The sequence below is a fragment of the Chrysemys picta genome, chromosome 5 (assembly GCF_011386835.1).
Source record: "Chrysemys picta bellii isolate R12L10 chromosome 5, ASM1138683v2, whole genome shotgun sequence".
Lineage (NCBI taxonomy): Eukaryota > Metazoa > Chordata > Testudines > Emydidae > Chrysemys > Chrysemys picta.
In genome coordinates, this window is record NC_088795.1 from 103,320,241 (window position 1) to 103,331,701 (window position 11,461).

Sequence of the window (11,461 nt, forward strand, 5' to 3'; positions counted from 1 at the left end):
CAGGCAGAGAACTGGCATATGGATCAGGTTTGAGTTTCAGAAACTTATTTGTGTTCAGGGTTGTTGAGCTTCTGCACCTATGATTAGGGATATGTCATTCCGGGTCAGACATGAAAACTTAAAAATAGTTTCTATCATATTTTACAGAACAAACAGATTTTGATACTGATGAATTAGAATCATGTAGGTTTGGACATGGTTAGAAAGAATTTGTACCACCTCTTGTACTTTTGCACAATGTGGAAAATCTAGATCACAATAGAAAGGATTCCATGACAAATCAGATTTTGGCTATATTGTGCATTAAGATGGAAAAGACTAATGCCATCTATGTACTTGTGCCCCAAAAGCTTTTTATTCTGAATTGAGCTCTTGTGCAATACACCTTTATTTATATATATATGTGTGTGTGTGTGTGTGTGTGTATACATATATATGTACACACACACACTCATCAATTGTAAGTATCAAATTACAGCAAAGCAATGCTTCATTTTTCCTGAAATAGCTTAATAGCAATTTTGACAGCAGTAGGTGGACATATCCCACAATACCAGTGTATGTTTCATTAGCTCCCTGTCCCTTTTATAAATAGCATGCAGTGAAAAGAAAAATAAATAAATAACATTCATCACAGACTCCATTAAGTTCAAATGTATGCTACCACAGGGCACTGCAATTTCTTATTTGTGGAAAATCAATTCCCTTTTTTACTAAAAAGTATCCACTAAATGGCATTATGGTTCAGCAACTGCAGCATTCATTAATTTTTGCTTGATATTAGAAGTAAACAAACCCACAAAGATTCGATTCACATCAGAGGTTTCGTTAAAATTTTCTGACTTCACCTTCTAGTTATTACATTAGTTTTAGTCTTTTTCAGTCTGTTGAAGGTCTAATCATAGCAGCCTGCAAAGAGGTCTCTCCTATATTAATGTACAGTTGGGCAGTTGCAACACCAACTTATCTCAACTTTAAAAAAAAAAAGTGAATTAGGCCTTAGGGACTGTAGGACACATGGCATATGAGAATGAAAATTGATCTAAGCATATGTATTGATATATTTGAGTACTGAATAAAAGAGAAGGTGAACCAATTGTGTGCCCTCCTCCTACCCACCCTTCTCCTTCTGTTTCTCTCTGACTTGTATAAAGATTCTTCATTCCTGAGTAGTATTTTGTTTTCATTGTACCATAGATAGAAATGATGATTTAGAGAAATTAAGAATATGTCCTTTTCCCCTTTCAATGCCTATATCATATTTCCTGGTCTTGAGCCCTAGAAAGTACTAATTTGGGTCATAGGGTTTATCTCATATCAAGTCCTTTTGACTAACTATGTACTCTGTTGTCAAGTATCAGGGGGTAGCCGTGTTAGTCTGTATCTACAAAAACAACAAAGAGTCTGGTGGCACCTTAAAGACTAACAGATTTATTTGGGCATAAGCTTTCGTGAGTAAAAACCTCACTTCTTCGGATGCATAGAGTGAAAGCTACAGATGCAGGCATTATATACAGACACATGGAGAGCAGGGAGTTACTTCACAAGTGGCGAACCAGTGTTGACAAGGCCAATTCAATCAGGGTGGATGTAGTCCACTCCCAATAATAGATGAGGAGGTGTCAATTCCAGGAGAGGAAAAGCTGCTTCTGTAGTGAGCCAGCCACTCCCAATCCCTATTCAAGCCCAGATTAATGGTGTTGAATTTGCAAATGAATTTTAGTTCTGCTGTTTCTCTTTGAAGTCTGTTTCTGAAGTTTTTTTGTTCAATGACAGTGACTTTTAAATCTTTGATAGAATGACCAGGGAGATTGAAGTGTTCACTTACTGGCTTGTGTATGTTACCATTCCTGATGTCCGATTTGTGTCCATTTATTCTTTTGCGGAGGGACTGTCCGGTTTGGCCAATGTACATGGCAGAGGGGCATTGCTGGCACATGATGGCATATATGACATTAGTGGATGTGCAGGTGAATGAGCCCTTGATGGTGTGGCTGATGTGGTTGGGTCCTCTGATGCTGTTGCCAGAGTAGATATGGGGACAGAGTAGGCAACGAGGTTTGCTACAGGGATAGGTTCCTGGGTTGGTGTTTCTGTGGTGTGGTGTGTAGTTGCTGGTGAGTATTTGCTTCAGGTTGGGGGGTTGTCTGTAAGCAAGGACTGGCCTGCCTCCCAAGGTCTGTGAGAGTGAGGGATCATTTTCCAGGATAGGTTGTAGGTCGTGGATAATCCGCTGGAGAGGTTTTAGCTGGGGGCTGTATGTGATGGCCAGTGGTGTTCTGTTATTGTCCTTGTTGGGCCTGTCCTGTAGTAGGTGATTTCTGGGTACCCGTCTTGCTCTGTCAATCTGTTTCCTCACTTCCCCAGGTGGGTATTGTAGTTTTACGAATGCTTGATAAAGATCTTGTAGGTGTTTGTCTCTGTCTGAGGGGTTGCTCCAACCCCTCAGACAGAGACAAACACCTACAAGATCTTTATCAAGCATTCGTAAAACTACAATACCCACCTGGGGAAGTGAGGAAACAGATTGACAGAGCAAGACGGGTACCCAGAAATCACCTACTACAGGACAGGCCCAACAAGGACAATAACAGAACACCACTGGCCATCACATACAGCCCCCAGCTAAAACCTCTCCAGCGCATTATCCACGACCTACAACCTATCCTGGAAAATGATCCCTCACTCTCACAGACCTTGGGAGGCAGGCCAGTCCTTGCTTACAGACAACCCCCCAACCTGAAGCAAATACTCACCAGCAACTACACACCACACCACAGAAACACCAACCCAGGAACCTATCCCTGTAGCAAACCTCGTTGCCTACTCTGTCCCCATATCTACTCTGGCAACAGCATCAGAGGACCCAACCACATCAGCCACACCATCAAGGGCTCATTCACCTGCACATCCACTAATGTCATATATGCCATCATGTGCCAGCAATGCCCCTCTGCCATGTACATTGGCCAAACCGGACAGTCCCTCCGCAAAAGAATAAATGGACACAAATCGGACATCAGGAATGGTAACATACACAAGCCAGTAAGTGAACACTTCAATCTCCCTGGTCATTCTATCAAAGATTTAAAAGTCACTGTCATTGAACAAAAAAACTTCAGAAACAGACTTCAAAGAGAAACAGCAGAACTAAAATTCATTTGCAAATTCAACACCATTAATCTGGGCTTGAATAGGGATTGGGAGTGGCTGGCTCACTACAGAAGCAGCTTTTCCTCTCCTGGAATTGACACCTCCTCATCTATTATTGGGAGTGGACTACATCCACCCTGATTGAATTGGCCTTGTCAACACTGGTTCGCCACTTGTGAAGTAACTCCCTGCTCTCCATGTGTCTGTATATAATGCCTGCATCTGTAGCTTTCACTCTATGCATCCGAAGAAGTGAGGTTTTTACTCACGAAAGCTTATGCCCAAATAAATCTGTTAGTCTTTAAGGTGCCACCAGACTCTTTGTTGTTTATGTACTCTGTTGTTTCAGTCTAATATTTACAGTATGTAGTTTGCCTTTGTAGGAATATTTTTCTTTTTCAGTCCTCGAAAAAGGAAAACATTTATCTTTGGAAATCTCTGTGTTACTTTTTTGGTGTATTTTCCATCTATAATTTGGCAGTTATATATAAATGGAATTAGATTGCAGAGATGAGGTGTAGTATCATGCTCAGTAACAGTGTTTAAAATGAGATGGTACTTGTACAGTTATTCAGGCTTGGATGTTGTATATGCTTATGCACATTCCAATCTTTATAGAAAGAAGTAGTTCCATTGAGTCCAGTTTGAGCAGTGTGAGATCAGTGCTGAGCAATTTTGAGAATACCAGTCATAGTATTTTTGAGGCACTGGACTGAAGACTCATCTATTATCCCTTTAATTTATAGAATGACCTTTCAATAAAACAATATAATGAGACCAAACTGTGATTAATGCTACTTTAATTCCAGAACTACTTTAATTCTAGAACAACTGAAGTTTTACTCATTTGAATGAATTGAGATGTTAGGAAAGTATGTAAAAGTACTTTAGAATCCAGGAACACAATTTCTTGAAAAATAGTTCAACTGTTCCTGAGTTTTATACAAGTTTTTTCAAACATATACAAAAGTACTGAGTTAATCCAAGTCTCAAAGCTCTGCCCATTTGCAAACATCATGACATCTTCTGTTGAAGCTAATATCATGCCTTCATTTTTGATACTGAGGATATGAACAACCATCTACAGTGTTTAATTTATATCACAATATACACATCATACTGACACTTGTTTCTGAAATCTTTTTTCTTTTTTAATTGGATAGATTTTAAGGGACAAATTTACAAAAGGTTGCTTTAATCTGCATGTGATATTCACAAATGCATCTGTTTGCATGTACAGAACCTGGTGTTTGCCTGTCCAGGTGAGTACATTGCACACCTATGGGCCCCATCCGGCAAGCTTTACTCATGTGAGTTATTCATGTAATTAAGGCTATGTAGGATTGGGCTTGTAGATACTGATTTGTGCGCATTTGTTAGATCATATGAAAGTGTGTGCAAACAGATATGCTTGCAGATATTGTAGGCATCACTAAAGGGATCTCTGACAATGTGACCCTTGCATAAGCTGCTTCTTTTTTTTTTATCTATTCAATAGTGTGTGTGTTCACTCAAATTTTTCAACATGTTGCTTATGATTGAAACTCTTCATTCAAACTTTTGGTATGAGGTAAGGAACCTTATTCTGAAGGGTTTTAAACATGTCTAAAAATGAATTTTATTTTCCCTTTGAATTTTCAATGATAATGGAGACAAATCTTTAAAGCTACAACTCATTAGCCTAGACAATGAGTAGTCTGTCAGCTAACATTGGAGAATTTAGCTACAACTACCTTTCCAAAATGCAGGTCTATATGCTGAAATGGCAATATCATTTATAAATGCAGCAACAGTCAAGAAGTTAATTTTGAAGCACTTGTGACCGATATTGCAACCACATACAGTATCTTTGGGAACCATATTCTATTAAGTTTATGATTTATGTATCATTGTGGGTCAGAGATTGTGTGCAACTCTCTGGGGGAGGGTTATCACCATTCCTGGGGACTAAAAACAATGGTGGGATAGGGTGATTTAAAATTAACCTCTCTGCCGTAAACACCCTGTGGAGGTTTGCATATACTGACTTGGGCTGAGTTTTCCAGAAACCGTCAGAAAAAGAAAGGTGTTTTGGTGTAAAAAGGCTGAGATTAAACTAATAGAGGCACTTCTTTTGACTCAGCAAATGTACAGGACCTTCTGTCCAAGGGAAAGCAGGGAGAAGCCCCTGCAGAAGGGTTGGAAAGACTGGATTACCGTAAAACAGATGGGTGACCTCTGGTAAGCTTATAACATGTTTATAAGAGTGTTTATTGTTTTTGTATGTTTCCTCTGTAATGCTTTTACTCTAGAATAAATGTATTATGCTTTGTGAAGGCTGGTTGGTAACTGCTATACAATGATGTAGTCCCTGAAGAAAAGTTAAGAACAGGTGCTGATGGATGCCTGTCAGACCTGCTACAGAAATCACAGTGTAGCACAGAGGGACGGCAAGCCTAAGCCCTCGTTTGCCCAAGAGAAGTGGCTGCTTGGAAGCTTGAAATCTCTAAGTGGATGCACAAAAGACTGGGGAGGGGGGTGTCAAAGGTATAGCTAAACCTGTAATTGTGGCAGAACTGTAGGGCAATGGCCTGATTTTTGGTGGTGCTGAATGTCCCCTTTTATATTGACTTGGAATTTGCCTCTCAACATCAGAATATTGCCTTTGCAGCATACCAAACCCCACAAACAAACATGGCATCATGCCACATAGAGAATATGGCAGGTACTGCCCCTAAAACTGACCCAGAGGAGTTATCCACTCCAAGAAAACCCACCCAAGACATGGGAGATAAGAAATCCAGTAACTTTTTCAGTTGACCTAGAAGGGTCAATGTTTCAAGACATGGGTGGCAAAGAAGGTTGTCAATATGTGGAGGTGAATAACCAAGTAACAGCATTTAGTCTAAAACACTTTTCCTGAAATATACAGAGGAGACTAAAGTAATGTTCTGCTCTGCATCTTGCTTTCAACAAAGAAGTGTAAACTGCACCTTCCTGGGTTCAGCCACCCTTGAATTCAGGTTAAATTATTTCTTCCGATTGTTAAATCAGCAGAGAAACCCTGTTAATTTTTGATGTTGGGCTCCCATATTGCTGGCATCCCAACTGAATTATAGGAATGTTGCAAAGTTGGGATTTTAGGTCTCTTGAAGAAGAGGAACTGACAGTTGTAGACTGGAACACTGTGTGTACCACCTTGGGTTATATGGAGTGAATTATGGTCCTATGGCAGTTCCAAATACTTAGCTTGCTATTCAGCTTCTGAATCTCAACCCTCAGGCTTGAGACAAAAGAGCAGGGATTCATTATGAGTACAAGTCTTCTGGGAAAACAGGCAAGTTATTCCCATTCTCTTCTAAAAGTGTGTGTTGCAATAGAGCTCTGCTCTTTAATTTGTTCTTCCATTGTGTGTCAGGTGGCAACTCCCAGAGCTTTAGGATTTGGAGAAAAGATAACTCCATCTCCCAAGTATGTTGTACAGTCAGTCTCATGGGAGGAAGTATAACAGCTCCTTTAGTCCCTGTCGCTGCTTTAATTTTGCAATTCACAGCTTCTGTTTGTAATAACCTCTGGCTAATGTTCACTCTTCTGTAGAGAAACATCTCTGTAGCTTTAAAGTCTCTAAGACTGAGAATCAATTTCTACTGATGCCCTCAGAGAAGACAAAATTACTTCCTGTAAATATTGTTCTCTGAAGTTTTAAGTTGTAATAGATTGACAATGACCCCGCCTTCTGGCCTGAGCCTCAGGATACATATTTGTATATTTTAATTCTTTTACCTTTTGCTTGAAAAAAAGCTGAGGACAGTTAGGGATACTAAGTGTTCCATCAGAGTGTGGGAAATAATATGACCAGTACTAGAGGTAGGCTCTGAAATGTCAATGTCATTTATACATACATACCTTTATGCAAAAATAATCTGTCTATACACACTATGCACCCTTGCTGTAATTTGAAATAACAAAATTAATGCCCAAACATAAATAAAGTGCAGAAACACAATTCAGCATAACTCGCTACTAGGAACTCCGGCAACTCAAAAAGTTGAATTTAAAAAAACCCAACAACTTTATTTTTAAATATAATACAGTACTTAATGTGAGGTGTTTGTAAGCTATGAAATCCAGTGTCCTTTGCAATGCTTGCATATTGTATTTGAACACATGATTCTTAGAGTAGGTTGGTAAATTAAATGAGAAATAGAAACAAATTTTCATGATTTTTTTCTGTCTGGCATCTAGCTCTGCACTTAATATAAAATCCTTCAGCATTAAGATCTATCTTAAATTAGACAAAGTATTAGTTAATACTTACCAATATATAGGGTTATGTCATTCTCAATGATTCACTGGCAAACCAGGGGGACATACCTAGTGGAATCTCTGAGGTTTGTCCTGGGTCCAGACTACTCAATTTTTTTTTTAATGACTTGGATAATGGAGCGGACAGTATACAGATAACATTTGCAGATTACACCACATTGGGTGAGGTTGTCCTTTTTGAGGACAGGATTAGAATTCAAAAGGACCTTAATAAATTAGAGAATTGGTCTGAATTCCACAAGATAAAATTCAATAAGGACAAATGCAAGGTACTACACTTAAGAAGGAAAAATCAAATGCACAGTTACAAAATGGTGAACAACTGGCTAGGCAATAGTACTGTTGAAAAGGATCTAGGGGTTATAGTAGATCACAAATTGAATGTGAGCCATCAATGTGATCAAGTTGCAAAAAAGCTAATGTCATTCTGGGGTGTATTAACAGTAGTGTCCTATGCAAGACATAGGAGGTAATTGTTCTGATCTACTAGACATGGAGGAGATCTCAGCTAGAGTACTGCCACATTTTAAGACGGCTGTGGACAAATTAGAGATAGTCCAGAGGAGAGCCACAAACATGATAAAAAGGTCTAGAAAATTGGACCTATGATGAAAGATTTAAAAAGTGGGTATGTTTAATCTTGGGGGTGAGGGGAAGACTGAGGGGAGATCTGATAGTCTTCAAATATATTAAGGGCTGTTATAAAGAGGACAGTGGTCAATTGTTCTCCATATCCACTGAAGATAGGACAAGAAGGAATCATCTTAATTTAGGCTGGGTATTCAGAAAACCTTTCTATTATGATAGTTACACACTGGAATAGGCTGCCAAGAAAGGTGGTGGAATCTCCATCACTGAACGTTTTTTAAGAACAGATTTTTTTAAGAACAGATAAGACAAACCCGTCAGAGATGATATAGGTATTATTTTATGGGAGAGGGGGGAGGGAGCACAGGGACGTGAACTAGATGACTTTTGAGGTCCATTCCAGCCCTACATTTCTATGATCAAATCAGTAGGGCCATGATTCAGAACTGAGTATAGTGGCAGCAAGCCCAAAATACATAGGCAATGTAGGAACAAGAAGGATTTTCAAAGAGGTTGTATGCTGAGGGAGGGCAGAGAGATGATCAATATAAATAGAGCACAGCTTCTTTGACTGTTAAATAAAAGGCTATTAAAGATTATAAGGACCCAATCCTGCACCTGATTGTTCCCCCAATGGAAATTGTGCACAGCTCTTGCCCTTCTTGAATTGTGGAATGAAATTGGGTGAACCTGAGCCTCTCCCTGAATCTATGCACTGGGAGGAAGGTCTGGGTTGGAGATATGCATTATTCTCTACTCCCTCCTACCACATGGTTTAAATCCGGTCTCTTTGTGCTATGGATATCCAACCCCTCACCATAATCCACCTTCAAGAGAGGTCTTGGGGGCAGCTTCTGTCAAAAGAGCCTCTGATAACATTATTCCCAGTGAAGCCCAGTTGCTAGGGGACTGTAAATATAGGGGGTCTAGATGCTAGCCTGAAGGTATAAGGTCTATGTGTATATGACTATTTTCCTTCAGGGGATTCCATTATTATTTTCAATGATGAGAGGAAAAACCTGCTGCTGTTTCCACTAAAAGAAGTCCTGCCTCCACCTGTACAGGAAAATGGAAGGAATGCCATGAAGGGATATTAAATGTTTTATTCCTTCTAAGTCCCTTTCCCACACTAGGGCACAATTTCACCCATGTAATTAACTTTGCAGCTCCAGAGATGACTCAAGTGTTTGGGGCTTCAGTTAGAAATGAGGGTGCTCAGTGCTTCACAGGGCGTACTATGGCCCTGATCAAGCCATATATTTTCTCGCAAATATGTATTAGCCTAAAATGTGCTACATGATCTAGGTTTTTAAATAGTTTGTGAGCCCTCTAGTGGGTCTCACTGTGTTCTATATTTGCAGAAGCCACCGGAAACCAGTCAGAGCGGCAGTAGTATGGATGTAGGCCCTGCATAGTTTTTATGTAATTAGTAAATACAGTTATTTGGGATCCAACTGTGGCTCTGTAATTTCTTTGTGTTTTTTATGTTGTATAAGGAGCAAAAGACACAGATATAAACCTAATTGTCCTATTAATTCCAAAGGGAATTATTCCAATTTTACAAATGCAGATTGAATTTTGTTATTTTACAAAAATATAAACAGTGCTAGTTGATACATTATTATTTATATTTGATAAAAATAAGATGTTTAGTATTGGTGTTATATGTAGGCAGTGTAAGCTTTATGATTAATATTTTAATTTAATACTATTAATTTGCTTGCTTAAAGGACTCAAGTTTTCTAAAGGATGTGATAAGTAACTATTCTATTGTCACTTAGCAAATTTTCTTGGGTTTTGGAATATTAAATACCTCCAACCTGTATTTACAACATTGCCAGAAAAAGATACTGTCTAATCAATTAGAAATATTAATAACTATTTTTTCCCTAATAAGATTTAGACCACATTATAAAATTTAACATTTTATTAAACAAGTGTTTCCAGGCTGAGATCTTTTTGCCATATGTTGCCTCCAAGAGAATTTTTATTGCTAAATCCTAAACCCTTGAAAATAGCATTGCTAGCAAAGTTAAAGCAACATTTACACCAAATCAGCATGAGTGTGTCTGTGTAATGCGCACAATAAAGACCAACACCATTTTCATTGATACAGTCTCCCTTTCACCTTCATAGAATTTAAATTCAAGGAAAATTAAAGGGTAAAGAAACATAATCTGACAATGAAAATAAATGTGGTTTTTTTTGTTTTGTCTTTTAAATCTGCCACCTTCCTCTTCCCCGTCAAAAAGAGTTATCTTATATAACAATAATGAACTAAGAAATGAAACATCTAGAAACAAGTAGGGCTAAATTGCTTTGGGAGTGATGTAGAAGAGCCTGTGCACTCTACAAAATGTGAAAACATTTTATGCTAATGTTATATTACTGAAAAAAATGGATGGATTAAAATTCAAGGAAATCAATTATTTGTAACTTGATCTATTGATCACAATGATGTTGACATTAACAAATACATTTTAAAAGTGCATTAAAAAAAACCTGATTCAAATCCTAAGGAGAGAAAGTGCTCACTTGCCTCAGTTAAAACATGCAAATCTAGGCAGAAATGACAAAAACATCCACAATGTCTAATTTGATGAGCTCTCCTAATGGAAGTGTATGAATGAAAAAAATCTATTACCAAAGATATCTAGGTAATAGATATGACTGTTGTAATTCTGCAGTTGTGGCATTTAGAATCATAACAGCTTTGCTTTATCCAACAGGACTAAACAGCATAGTGGCTATAAACATCGCATTACAATATGTCTCCACTGCAATCCAAGATGTGTTTGCAGCACAGGAAAACATACAAAAGATAACAGTTAAAAATAGCAGTGCAGCTGTGGTGGCATGGGCTACAGTGCTGGCTGTATAAGCATGCCAGGGACTGTAGTGATAGATATTTAGGGATGTATGTACTAGCATTGCTACCCTGGACTGAAGTGTGTGCTGTTGCATCTACAATGCTATTTTGAGCTGTAATAGAGTGGATAAAGTTAATGCATGTATGTCTACCCATGCTGTAATCATACTGCAGCATAGAGGAAAAACAGACTATTGTGTAGATCTTTTGGGGTCTGGACAAGAATTATTGATGGGAAAGTCAATGATACTCTACCTGTTTACACCAACTGGCCCAAAATCGCTGATGAGAATATTCAGTGAACCTTTTGGACACCATTCCAACTCCCACAGAAGACTATGGGAGTCTTTCCATGCTCTTGAATGGGAGTTGACTCAGGCCCATAAAGAAGAAAATAATAACGTCCTAAATCAACAGTGAGTTCTTGATCTGAAATGGTGCTTCAAGGGAGTGGTACATATGTTAGATTGCAAGGCCTCCAGTAGGTTTTATCTCTTTTCTAGGAAGCCTACAAAAAAATTAACAGCTACACTGCTGGTGTACTGA